The sequence below is a fragment of the Zea mays genome, chromosome 3, assembly GCF_902167145.1.
Source record: "Zea mays cultivar B73 chromosome 3, Zm-B73-REFERENCE-NAM-5.0, whole genome shotgun sequence".
Lineage (NCBI taxonomy): Eukaryota > Viridiplantae > Streptophyta > Magnoliopsida > Poales > Poaceae > Zea > Zea mays.
Genome location: NC_050098.1, coordinates 150,856,546 through 150,870,055, shown reverse-complemented (window position 1 = coordinate 150,870,055; position 13,510 = coordinate 150,856,546).

The window sequence follows — 13,510 nt, the reverse complement described above, 5'->3', positions numbered from 1 at the left end:
CATTAATATAGGTTCTAAAGTATGAGTTTTTGTTCCAAACTTTTATCTTACCAAGCACCAAGTGATATCAAGTGCAAAATATCAAAACAAAGTAAGTGTTTAGGATTATAATTTACATTTTTCATTTTATAAACATTAAAAAATTTACTATGCTCAGTAGAAGTTATGTTTGCACATCAATTGTACCCTTTTAATTATGTGTTCATAAAACTATATATAGAGATAGTGGGAGGGGCCTCCATATTAGTATTCGCTCGGGGACCCCAAAAATGCTAGGAGCGGCCAATAGAGGAGAGTCGAGGATTTAGATAGGTTCATGCTCTCAATGCAAGATAATACCCTATGTCATGCATGTGACAGTGTCTATTGCCTATACAATATGGTTTGTCCTCTTGGCACGCCCTAACCCCCATTTATAGTCTAAGGGAGGGCAGTAGTTACAGAGATTATTTGGTCGATCGCCAGATAAGGATATGGATCCGCCTTGCCATGTCTGTCACTGAGTGGTGAACCTGAGATATTTTAGGGCCCAGGGCAAGTTTTAGAAGAGACCCTTTTAATTATTTTTATATAAAGTTTCTTCTAACATGTTTAAATATGATCGAGATATGGATACGTTGTGGATGTCAACTCTTCGACACTTCGTCGCTAAACTATTAAATCATAAACTAATAGTCTAGACAATATAAGTATATATCTAGGATTGGGCCCTTTAAAATCGGGGCCCGGGGCGGTCACCCCTTTGCCCCACCCTCAAGGACGCCCCTGCTATCACTAAAGACAAGGACACTTATCTCTATTTTTATATGCAAATTACCCTTATCTTTCGGATTCTACCATATTTACATGAAAAGTCGCCTAGAGGGGGTGAATAGACAAAACCTAAATTTTAACTTAAACAACCAAAACTTAATCTGAGATATATAATTTTAAGTGTTAGAACAGAAGGGGTTAGTTTGGTATAAGTCTAAATTCAACACTTGTGATATGCTGCTAACAAATATAAATATGGAAAGATCTTTAGTAACTATATAAAGATTAAGGCAAGTAGAACTTAGGAAAGAAAGGTGTAAAACAAATTGCAAAAGCAAGGCACAAATACACAATAATTTGTTTATCGGAGTTTGGTTTTCAAACGAAACCTACGTCTTCATTGAGGAGTTCACTAAGGACTGGGTCACTCTCAGGCCTTTTCTCACTCAAATGATCACTAAGATCAAACTTGAGTTCCCTTTCAATTTGCTCAATGGTGAGACGAAGTTTTTGCAAGGCTCTCCATAACTTAGAGGCTCTTGCCCGCTTTACAATCTCAATGGAAGCTTTGCTCTAAGGCTCAAGGATCACAAACAACTCCACATCTTCAGCTCACACAAGTGGTCTATCACTTTTCTCCCAAAGAATGGCTATCTCTAAGTTCGCCACTCAATTTGTGGCACTTGGGACACTTGTATCACTTGGAGTTATTGCACTACCTTGTATAACTTGTATCTCATCTCTTGGTTGTTGTAATAACAACTTCAAGTCATATTTATAGGCTCCCATTGCCCAAATAGCTGTTGGAAATCCACTACCAAATATGCTCTGAAACTAGTCACACTGGACTAGTCTGGTGGAGCATCAAACCTGACATTGTTCACCTGTCCCATCAGCGACCTTTCTATAAAGTTGTCAGTTGTCAGCGACACTAGACCCATTTGGCCACTGCCATGTAGTAGACCATTGGACCTTCCCTTCCGATTGTTGGGTTTACTGTTGGTTCGGTGGCACATCGGACCAGTTCGATGCATCCTTGCTGCTAAAGTCCAAATATGTGCTCTATGTGTGCTAAGTACGGTGGGCAGTCTAGTGGCACACCGGACTGGTCTGGTGTGACAAGCCTCGAAGGCCCAAAAACATGCTCTCTGAGTGCCAAGTCTGGTGCCCGGTCCGGTGCACACCAGACCTGTTCGGTGCACTTAGAGTAGCCAGACCTTGTCCAATTCGAGCACAACTCTCTTAGCTTCAACAAGATGATCGCTTTGTATGATTTGGTGGACTCTTAGATGTGGTACTTAAGGTCTTGTTTCTTCATACTCTTCTTCTCCTGTGTTGCCTTCTTCTCCTCCTTGATTACCTTGAATCCCATCTTGAGTTGGAGGTAATGCTTTTGTGAAGGATGGCTGATCTTGTTCTTGAGTTCACCGAGTGATAGGCTCTTCAATGCAACACATGAAGCCTCTTCATCATCGAATTCATCAAGATCAACTTGCTCTTCTTGAGAGCCATTAGTCGTATCAAGCACAACATCATAAGACACTTCAACACATTCGGTGCATTTGTTGAAGACTCTATATGCTCTTACGTTTGAGTCATAGCCAAGTAAAAGCCCTTCTATCACTTTAGGAGCAAATTTGGAATTTCTACCTCTTTTACCAAAATAAAGCATTTGCTCCTAAAGACTCTAAAATATGAAACATTTGGTTTTTTACCGGTTAGGTACTCATATGCAATCTTAAGAAGTCAATGTAGGACTATATATATAACCAATTTATGGCATGGCAAGCGGTGTTAACCGCTTCCGCCTAAAATTGATCGGATGTCTTGTACTCATCAAGCATGGTCCTTGTCGTATCAATTAGGGTTCGGTTATTCAATTCCACCACTCCATTTTATTGTGGTGAATAGGGAGTCGAGAACTTATGCTTGATGCCTTTTTCTCAAGATATTCTTATACTTGTGTGTTCTTGAACTCTGTTCTATTATCCTTCCTTATCTTCTTGATTCTCAATCTGAATTCATTTTGAGCCCCTTTCAAGAATTTATTCAATATCCCTTGGGTTTTAGATTTATCCTAAAAAAGAATACCCAAGCAAAGTGTGTATAATCATCTAAAATAACTAAAACATACTTACTCTCGTCGATGCTAAGCTATGAGGCCAAATAGATCCATGTGTAGCAACAAAAATGACCTTGATGTTGTCATGATGTTTTTATCGGGGTGGCTTTCTCCGACTTGCTTTCCTACTTGACAAGTACTGCATGGTCTATTTTTCTCAAAGGAAACATTGGTTCGTCCTTAAACATGTTCACCTTTTAGAAGTTTGCGAAGATTCTTCATCCCAACATGGGCTAGTCAACGATGACATAACCATCTCATGTTAGTTTTAACAATTAAGCATGCACCAAATTTAGATTTATATTTCGAGAAATATACTAGATAAAGCTTGCCCTTTAATGCACCATTAAATGCAACTGAACCATTACTACTTCTAAAAATTGTAACATCCTTATCGGTAAATAAACAATTGTAACAAATTTCGCATGATTGAGATACCGACAATAAATTGCAATTCAAAGGATTAGGTAGGAAAACATTTGATGTGGAATGGTCGGTGGTGATGGTTATCTTATCGAAACCTTTTACCTTTCCTTGCCTTACATCACCAAACGTGATTGCATTATTAGGGTCATCATTCTTCTCATAAGATGTAAACATTTTCTATTCTCTGGTCATATGGTTTGTGCATCGACTATCTATTACCCAACTTGATCATTTGGATGCATGTACCTACGAAACAAGTTTATGTGTTGTTTTTAGGTACGCAAATTAGTTTGGTCCTCTCACATTTTACAATACATTTTAACACCCAAACGCAAGTCTTAATGTTCTTATGCCGGGGCCCAACAAATTTGGCCACAACCTTGCCATATTTTTTTCATAAACAATAAGAGGCATTAAAGTTATGGTATGACATACAAGACATTTTTATGCAATGCTATATCAAGATCTAGTGCTAGCATGTAAAGAATGAGCATATGAACTATTATGGTTAGCATATGAAGTTCTAGCATGTGAGGAACAAGCATGGGCATGAGAATATGATAAAATGCTAGCTGTTTTTCTGCCAAGTTAATTTGAAAACATCGATTTCTTGTATCCCGGAATCTTCGGATGTAATCATTAACTGATTCATCTTTACCTTGTCGTAGGGCCACTAGATCTACTAAATCTAGCTCGTAATCGCCAGAGAATAAATGGTCATGAAATTTTTGCTCTAAATCTCCCAAGACAAAATAGAACTAGGAGGGAGTGTGGCATACCATGCAAATGCAGTCCCTGTTAAAGGTAAAGAAAATAAACACACACAAAATGTCTCTGTATCGGTCAATTCTCCTAATTGTGCTAAGAACTGGCCTATGTGTTCGTGCATGCTCTTTCCTTGGTCACCCAAGAACTTTGCGAATTCGGTTATCCTGGTTCCCTAAGGGTATGGGTGGTGGTCAAATCAGCTGTCATAAGGTCTCTGATATGACCATGCTAACTCCGAGCTTATCTCGGAACGCCCCGGCTATTTCTTCCCTTACTATATCAATAGCAACCGGTGGGAGACCGCCGACTCTTTGGTCCGATATGGGTGAGGTTGTTTGGATATTAGCATGTTGTATTCCCCCCATTGGTTGGTTTTGTGACGTATTAATATTTTCCCTATGTGGCTCATAGGAACGACCGTCTCTTTCCGACCTTCTATGGGTCGGAAAGTACTCACTCCCATGTGTTTGGAATGCTATATTACGATATTGGGGTGTTGTAGTATATGACGCGAAGTTTAACTGGGACAAATGAGGATTTGGGTAACAATCTTCCTCAAAAGACTACGCGTCGGACCGTCCGGTTAGATATGCAGACCGTCCGGCTGCGTGCGCGGACTGTCCGGCCATATGGTCGGATCCTCCATTATTGTATGTGGACTATCCGTCGTTGTACGCGGACGGTCCGACTGGGTAGTTTAGGGTTTGCGCAGTACGTAGCTGCTCGGGTGCATTTCTAAAAATGGGACCGGCCGCTGCTGGCCCGGATGGTCCACGCACGTGCGGACGGTCCGGACATGCACAAATCAGCAAATTTATCGCAGATTTGCGTAGGAGGCTGTGGTTACCCAGGGTGTGTGTGTCTATCGGCATCCCATAAAGGGGTTGTGACTGGTCAGGACAACATGTAGCCGATGAATCATGTGTATTTTCCCCCCAGTTCAACCTCGTGCGAAGGAAAATTTGCGATGATGGACTTATCAAAAGCACGTACTAGCCTTTTATAGTAATTTTGCATACCCCCTATGATATTTTGCATTTGGTCTTGCTGCTCATCTATATAATTTTTAAGAGATTGGAGTTTGTTTGTGTCGCTTACCTTGGGGGTAGCTGCAGTCTGTCGGAGTGAAGCCATATCAGTCGTCCGTTGCCAAACGACCTTGTTGTTCCTGTCCACCTGGAAGTTGGCTAGGAATTTTGCCTTTGCTTCCTGGATCAGCTACTCCTTGTGCTCCTTGAACTGGAGCTGTTTTTCAGCTGGCAAGGTTTTTGTCGGTGTCTAGTGTCCGACCGCACACCCGAGGGTACCCTCGTGGTGCTTTTGGGTAGAACGGTGTTGTTGATCGTAGCTCGATGGTTCGTGCCAGAAGCACGAGAGAGAGAGAGAGAAAGATAGAGTCGGGCGATTTTCTATAGGTTCGGGTCGGTTTGAGAGGCGTAATACCCTACTTTCTTGGGTGGCTTTGTATGTGTGGTGTGTTTACAAGTGGTGTTTCCCGAATGGGGAGGTGCTAATGAGATGAAAATGATGGGGTCCCCCTAGGCCTTATATACACGACCGTGGCGCACTCCCTACGCACACGCTGATCACACTCTTCCGGCTTATCTCCTAGCAAATAGCGAACTAACTTAACTTATCTTAAGGAAAACCCGATGACTTCATCCCGATCTATCTCCGGCGTTTGAGGGCGTCGGGCACGGGAAAGACGAACGACTACCTTAATATTACGCATAATCCGCGGATGATCCGGGCACGAACCCATTGCCTTCTTGGGTCGGCCCATTTCAATTGTAGTCTTTTCCCAGCCCACGATGAGACGACCTTGCGGGGCGACTGGCCTGTGGCCCCACGCAAGGGTTTTTGCCTTCTAGTGGACCCGAGAGATATCTGTCCCCCACAAGCCCCCAATCTTTGATTTGATTTTGAAATAATCGACTCAAAGGTTCCTGGTCCTGCCTGTGGGTTCGTTGCATGGCCTGATTTTTGTACTACTGTTGGGTGCACCGAAGGTGCACCCATTAGGTGTAGCCCCCGAGCTTTGAGTGGATTTTAGAAGTAATCCATTCAAAGGTCTTCATCTTTATGCTTTTGAAATTAGCATTTTGGCTTCAAGGTATTGTGAATCTGTTGGGTGCACCAAAGGTGCACCTGGTGCACCCAATGGGTGTAGCCCCCGAGCTTTGAGTGAATTTTAGAAGTAATCCATTCAAAGGTCTTCATCTTTATGCTTTTGAAATCAGCATTTTGGCCTCAAGGTATTGTGAATCTGTTGGGTGCACCAAAGGTGCACCCAATGGGTGTAGCCCCCGAGCTTTGAGTGAATTTTAGAAGTAATCCATTCAAAGGTCTTCATCTTTATGCTTTTGAAATCAGCATATTGGCCTCAAGGTATTGTGAATCTATTGGGTGCACCGAAGGTGCACCCAATGGGTGTAGCCCCGAGCTTTGAGTGGATTTTAGAAGTAATTCATTCAATGTCTTCATCTTTATGCTTTTGAAATCATTTTCAGAATAACCAGGCGATGCCATCTGTCCATGCTTTGTTAGGTCTGGAATCAATTTGATCGTGACAAGTTGGACATCTGGTTGGTTGAGACAGAGGGCCTTCAGCTGGACACCACTCTGCCCTGTACTTTAATGTTTTTGTTTATTGGATTTGCGCTTCAGTAACCACATTTGAGCTTCCTCCCATTTTAATCGATCTCCTCTTTTGTCACAGTACATTCATTGCGTATATTTTGTGGGTATCACCTCTTCAGAAAATCTTGAAGATTCCGGGTGATACACCCAATGGGTGTGCCCAAGGGGTATCTGAGAGCACCTAGAGGGGGGTGAATAGGTGATCCTGTAAAAATCAAACACTAATAGCCACAAAACTTAGTTATGAGTGTTAGTATGGCTAAGTAGCTTGAAGCAAGTTCTTGTGAACACAAACAATCATAGAGAGATCAACACAAGACACGCGATTTTTATCCTGTGGTTCGGCTAAGTAACACTTGCCTACTTCCACGTTGTGGCGTCCCAATGGACAAGGGTTGCACTCAACCCCTTTCAAGTGATCCGATGATCAACTTGAATACCACGGTATTTTCCGTAGACTTTCTCACGTTTGCGAGGAATCTCCACAACTTGAAGCCTCTCGTCCTTACAATGATGATCACAAAGAAAGCACAGAAGTAAGGGAGGGGAGAGCAACACACACAAGACTCAAATCCACAGCACAACCACGCACACAATTCACAACTCGAGCTCGAAGTACAACACACGGAGTTCGCAACTCAAATGGAGCTCAAATTGCTAACACAGAGAATCAAATGCGTAGGAGCGGAGTCTGGATGCTTTAGAATACTCAAAGAATGCTTGGGTGACTCCTCCATGCGCCTAGGGGTCCCTTTTATAGCCCCAAGGCAGCTAGGAGCCGTTGAAGATCAACATGGAAGGCTATCCTTGCCTTCTGTCGAGTGGCGCACCGGACAGTCCGGTGCGCCACCGGACAGTCCGGTGCGCCACCGGACAGGTCCTATAGATGGTCCGGTGCTTGATCTCCTTCCAATTTTGGCATATCCGACTGTTGCTCATCTGGGCTGATTGGCGCACCAGACATTGTCCGGTGCACCAGCCGACCGTTGGAGCAGTCCACGTGTCACGCGAAGATTGTGCGGCCGACCGTTGGTGTAGGCGACCGTTGGCTCACCGGACAGTCCAGTGCACCACCGGGCAATCCGGTGAATTATAGCCACGTCGCCCCTTTGCTTTTCCCGAGGGCGACGAGTTCGCCGTGGATGACTCACCGGACAGTCCAGTGCACCACCGGATGGTCCGGTGAATTATAGCCGTACGCCGCCGTCGAGTCCCGAGAGTGGCCTTTTCACGCGGACCAGCTTGGCTCACTGGACACTGTCCGGTGCACCACCGGACAGTCCGGTGTGCCAAGCCGAGCTAGAGTTGGCTGCATAGAGCCAAGTCTTTTTCCAATTCTTTTCTCCCTGTTTCTAGCACTTAGACAAAATATGTTAGTACTGAAAACAATGTACTAAGTCTAGAAATGTACCTTTTTCTTTGATTTGCACTTCTCTCTTTATTTTGCACATTAGAACTCAATTAAATGTGTTGGACACTTAATCACCAAAACATTATAGAAATTTCCCAAGGGCACATTTCCCTTTCAATCTCCCCCTTTTTGGTGATTTATGCCAACACAACCAAAAGCAACCAAAAGAAGTGCAACATCAATGCAATTGAAGACCAAATTGTTTTTGACTATAATTTGGCATATTTGGATCGCTCTTTGCCACCACTTGGTTTGTTTTTGCAAATCAAATTCATTTTCCTATCTCTAAGTCAAACACACTTGTTTGGGCACGTAAAGAGTTATTCCAAGAGTAAAATTGATCAAGTGCCAAAAACTCCCCCTTTTCCCATAATCAAAATTCTCCCCCACAAGAGACCAAATTTGCAATAAGAATATTTTGGAAAAATCAAAAGTTCTAACTCTATTGTTTTCAAAATTCACAAGTGGTAGCTGATCCATTTGCTTTGGCCTTAATTTCTCCCCCTTTGGCATTAAGCACCAAAACGGGATCATTCTTGGCCCTTTAACCCCATTGCCTCACCAAATATGTCAATTAAGAGCAAAAAGGCAATGAGAGCATATGTATGAACTTGGAAGTAATTACACTAATACCGGAGTGCAGTGGAAGTCTTTTGTAACACCCCTGGTGTTACTGTAACTAAAACTTGAGCATGACATCATAAACATTGGCATTGCATATGATTGACACACCTAGAGTGCATTCACTAGGTAAAAATTTCAAACAAGTTGTATTGTTTTAGTGTTTTGCAAATAGAACCCTGGATAGGGAACTTAACCCTAAATAGGGATTAAAGGGGTAAAACATAACCCAAATTGAGAAAACCTAAAAGCTTTAGGGGAATAGTCACAAAATGTTCCCAAGAATGAACTTGAATCACATTTATACCCCTGAGATACCAAAAACCCCCATTGGAACCCTGGAAAACCCTAAGTCCAAACCCTAGGGGCCTATGTGCAAAAACTGTGCACATTTGGATTAAAGTGTAAAAACTACTATGTTAAAGCATATAAAGTCACATGGTTCACATTTAGGAAGATTTACAAGCCAAACCCTAAGTTTTGGACTAATTTGCAAAAAGTACCACTTGACCTCTATTTCATTCTAAGTCTGAACTTCAGTGTGGTTGGCTCAACTTTGGAGCCTTGTATCTTTCGAATTCTAGGGTTTTTGCCCTAGGTCACCACATCAAAGTTGTAGACCAAACAAAGGAGAACAACTTTGCTTAAGAGTGTAAGCATAGTTGTTAAGAAGAAATTGGAGAAAATCAAGCCTAAAGTCTGGCTGTCAGGCTGGTTCCACTCTGAAATTCAGACTTTCAGTGTAACAGAGCCATCTTTGGGTTTGAATTCAACCTTGATCCAGTGCTCAAAATGAGTTCAATCCCTATAGTCGAAGTATTGCTGGTTTGTAGCTCTACAATTTTGCTGCAGAGCTTGGTATGAGTTGTCATTGAGAATTGAGAGAAAGTTTAGCTCCAAGTTTGGCTGTCAGGTTCATCTGACTAAACATATCCCATGGTACAGTACTAGGATCAGATTACATCGCCAGCGCAGGACTCACACCGCCGACGACCGATCCCCGCCGTGATTCGCGCCACCGCCGTTGAGATTTACACTACCAGTGATCAGATAAGCTTGCCAGATAGTAACCCTTCGCCGGAGGATAATTCCGGTGACTCACCGCCGTACCCCATGTGGCTTGCGCAGATAAGCTCGCCGGTGAACCGCCGTCGCACGGCCTTGCGCCGTGTGTCCGAGCCTTGCCACCGCACCGCCACGATTACTTTAGCTCCCCGTTGCTCACCGAAATAGCTGCCACGACGTTGAACACGTATTTGCTGCGCCAGTGTTCTTCTTCATCTCCGGCCGCCAGCACGGCTCGGCCGAATTGATCACCACCGCTCGCTATCCCTATAAATTGAAGCCTCCGCAAGCTCTGTAGGGCAGTAAACTATCCAGCCACCACGAATCAGCCTCGATCATTCGCCTGAATCCACGAATTTTGAGTTCTCCCCAAACCGGTCTCCGCCACCGTGAAACACACCCCATCGTGGCCGAACCGCTCTGGTAAGGCTCTGCCCAATTCATGTGTTGTTTCCATAGCCCTGCGCGCTTGTGAAGCTCACTGTGGCATCCGTTCTTACAACTCGGCCTTGGTTTGGCGGGAACGCGTGATCCCGACCTCGGTGTCCGCCGTGATCGTGGGCAAGCGACTCCCAGTAGGGTTCATGTTAGTTTAATGGTTGTTCCTAGGTCGCCTTAGGTCAGTGAAGTCTCCCCGCTAGTTAACCCGAGCAGTCATCGCCGGCCATGGCCGGTACGGACCACGTCATGGATGATCTGCGAGCACGCCGTGGCCAAGGGTATTCGTGGGGAAGAAATAGAAGTTCAAGGACATTTTTACAAAGTGTCAGCGACTTAGTGCAATAGTGAATGAACCTACTTCGGTTTAGCCGTTAAGCCGAGGGCCTCTGTGCAAAGTTGCCAGAGCGCGCGCGGGCGCGCGAGGGCGCGCTCCCCTGTTCCCTGTGTTGCTGGGCCGCCGGGTTAGAATTGGCCCAATACTATTCACAAGTTTCTCTTTTTCTTTTTATTCCAGAGCTAAAACAATTATAGAAAATGGTAGAAAAATCCTAAAATTGTCAAACCAATTTTCCTAGACTTCTTATTTTCTATAGAATTTAATAAAAATAGTTGACTGCTTTTTAGATTAAATAATGAATTTTGGAGTATTTAAAGTAGCTTAAAACATTGCTTCTGGATTTTTAGAAAATAGATAATAAGTCCAAAAATACCAAATTTTTTATATGAGCTCTACACCTTATTTAGAAGCATTGGGTAGAATTTGGTTTGATTTGAACCTTGTTTGATAACTAGAACCCAAAACCCTACCCCCTGCCCTTTGAACTCCTTTACTGACTCCGGAAACCCTAAGTTCTCGGAGTTCCGTGAAGGAAAGTTGTATTCAAGACTTAGATAATAAATCCTTTATTATCTTTGCACTCTCATGAGCATTACATGGCATTCATTCTTATATATACCTATATGGTTATATTTAGAAAACGAAGAAGAGATCGAAGTAACTGAAGAGAAGACACCACCACCTTCGGAATCTCAGGCCGGAAATTGTTTCTACTTTGATATCTGCGGGTTCGAGCCTGACTCACCTATTAACGAAGGCAAGCCCCGGTGCATTTGCCACCTTCCTTGATGTTTTTAAAATCTTTCTCACTTGATTGCTGCATTAGGTGATAGGAGTTGAATGCTTAAACAATTCATGCATTACCTTCCTTGAACTTGATTACGTTCCTTGAAACCCTGTTTTTACAAAAAGGTTTTACTATGCTTAGTATTGCTCTAGAAAAACAAAAGGATTTGTTTTACAAAAGATGATTGGCAAAGTGGGAGGGTTGTTTTCAAAAATAAAATGTGATGGTGGATCCATCATGGTCGTGATGGGTTCAACATTGGAACAGATGTACCTCTGCCAGGTACCAAGTTTTTGGGTTGAAATGATTAAGCTGAGACCGGGCGGGTGACTTGCACGAGAAAGGAGTCTCGGTGTAGTGTCTCCGTCTGAGTCGATTAAGGACCGTGTCGATGTAGGCTTGCTGACCGAGGACCCTTTAACTGGTCACATGCCTCGTCATGGGTAAGCTTTGCCTCGGGTAGACTAAGGCCAGAACAAGATAACTCGGAATGGGCGTGGAGCGGTGGCGAGAGTAGCGTGTACCCTCCGTGGCAAGAGGCTGGACGGTGGTGTAGCTGTGCTCTCGGTTCGCGTGAACCTGATCTGGTCTTAAGAACCCCGATGGCGGGTTGACATATGCAAAGGTTAAGTGCTACATATGTCGTGTGATTGGAGATCCTCAGCTGAGTATAATCGATTCGGATCGCCGTACCTTCGCGGTCATGAAGACTTGGTCACTGCCCTATACGTAGAACTCTTGTAAAGATGAAAGGTTTTGTTAAGAAATTGGCTAGTGTAGGTCAAGTGATTGAACTAGGGTAGAAAGAACTCTAGTTGCAGGTAATTTTACTTAACTTGACAAATAAAACTGGATTTTAAGGATCCACTTTAGTAAGCATTTCTGCAAAACAGAGTCTTTGATCATTGAGAAACCTTACCTTGACTCCCTGATAACTAGCATACCCTTGAGAGTCTTTTCTTTAGTCGGGTAAGACTTGCTGAGTAATTCCATACTCAGGGTTTATTCCCCCGTTGTTTTTAGGTGAGGAAGCAACAAACTTTTGTTGCTTTTGCTCTAAAGTGGTTCCAAATGAAGAAAAACAAGAGTGAAGCTGCGGGAGGACATGGTCCTCCATAAAAACTTTTATAAAAACTATCGGGAGGAGTTTTTGCCTCCCTTGGTATTGTAATAATACTACTCAGCACTCGTTTTATAACTCTGGTCTTAATAAATAACTTGATCTTACTTTCTAAATAAATGTAAGTTTATGTAATCACTTACGCATTTCTATATCTCCGATGTTCTGTAATGTCTGCAAGACGGGTGAAACGCTCTTGGGAAAGGTGAGAAAAGCAGATACCGAACTTGTCAAGTGATTCAGGGGCACCTACAGGGTTGTATGAAGTCCGTTGGATAAGGACAACTGTAGGTGGGCCTAATTACTTGAGAGGTTCCGTCACAGCTGGTATCGGAGCGAAGCCCTTCTCTGCAGATATTATGAGGCATCTTCAAAAGGATTTTCAAAAGACTTATCTAGAAACTCTCTTCCCTTCTTACCTAAGTATTCTGAAGAGTTTATCTTAAAGACCAGATAGTAAGAGTGCAACATATAGAAGGTGTGAATCAACTAAGGTTGATTCTGTAATTACACATGCATCATGCTAAAAACTATGTTAATAGGATTTCCCCTTAGAGAAATGCTGCCACGCACCAGAAAGACCACGCGCAAATTTACTGGACCCATTGGCGTACCCCGCCATTAACTTGCCCCAAGACATGAAGAAAGTAGCAGTGGTAGCAACGATCCTATCGGGGATCTTGAAGCAGAAGTGAATCGGCTTCAATCAGAACTCCGTCACAGGAATGATCTATGGGTCGCGAATGGTGAAAGAATAAACGAATTAAGAGCAGCCATCCGTTACTTGCAAGATCAGCTCGCGGGCCGAGATTTAGCACTCGACTGGGTTGTTCAATCTCGTTCGCTTGCCTGGGCCAAAGAGGCAACAGCTCAAGCTCGAGTAGCAGAGCTCAACTTGGTCGTTGATAACCTGCAGATATATTGCAATACCTTACATGAAGAAGTTCATGTATTATATTCGCAACTGCACCCCAGTGAACCTGCGGATCCTGTCGAATCGGAAGCCGGACCTTCTAGAG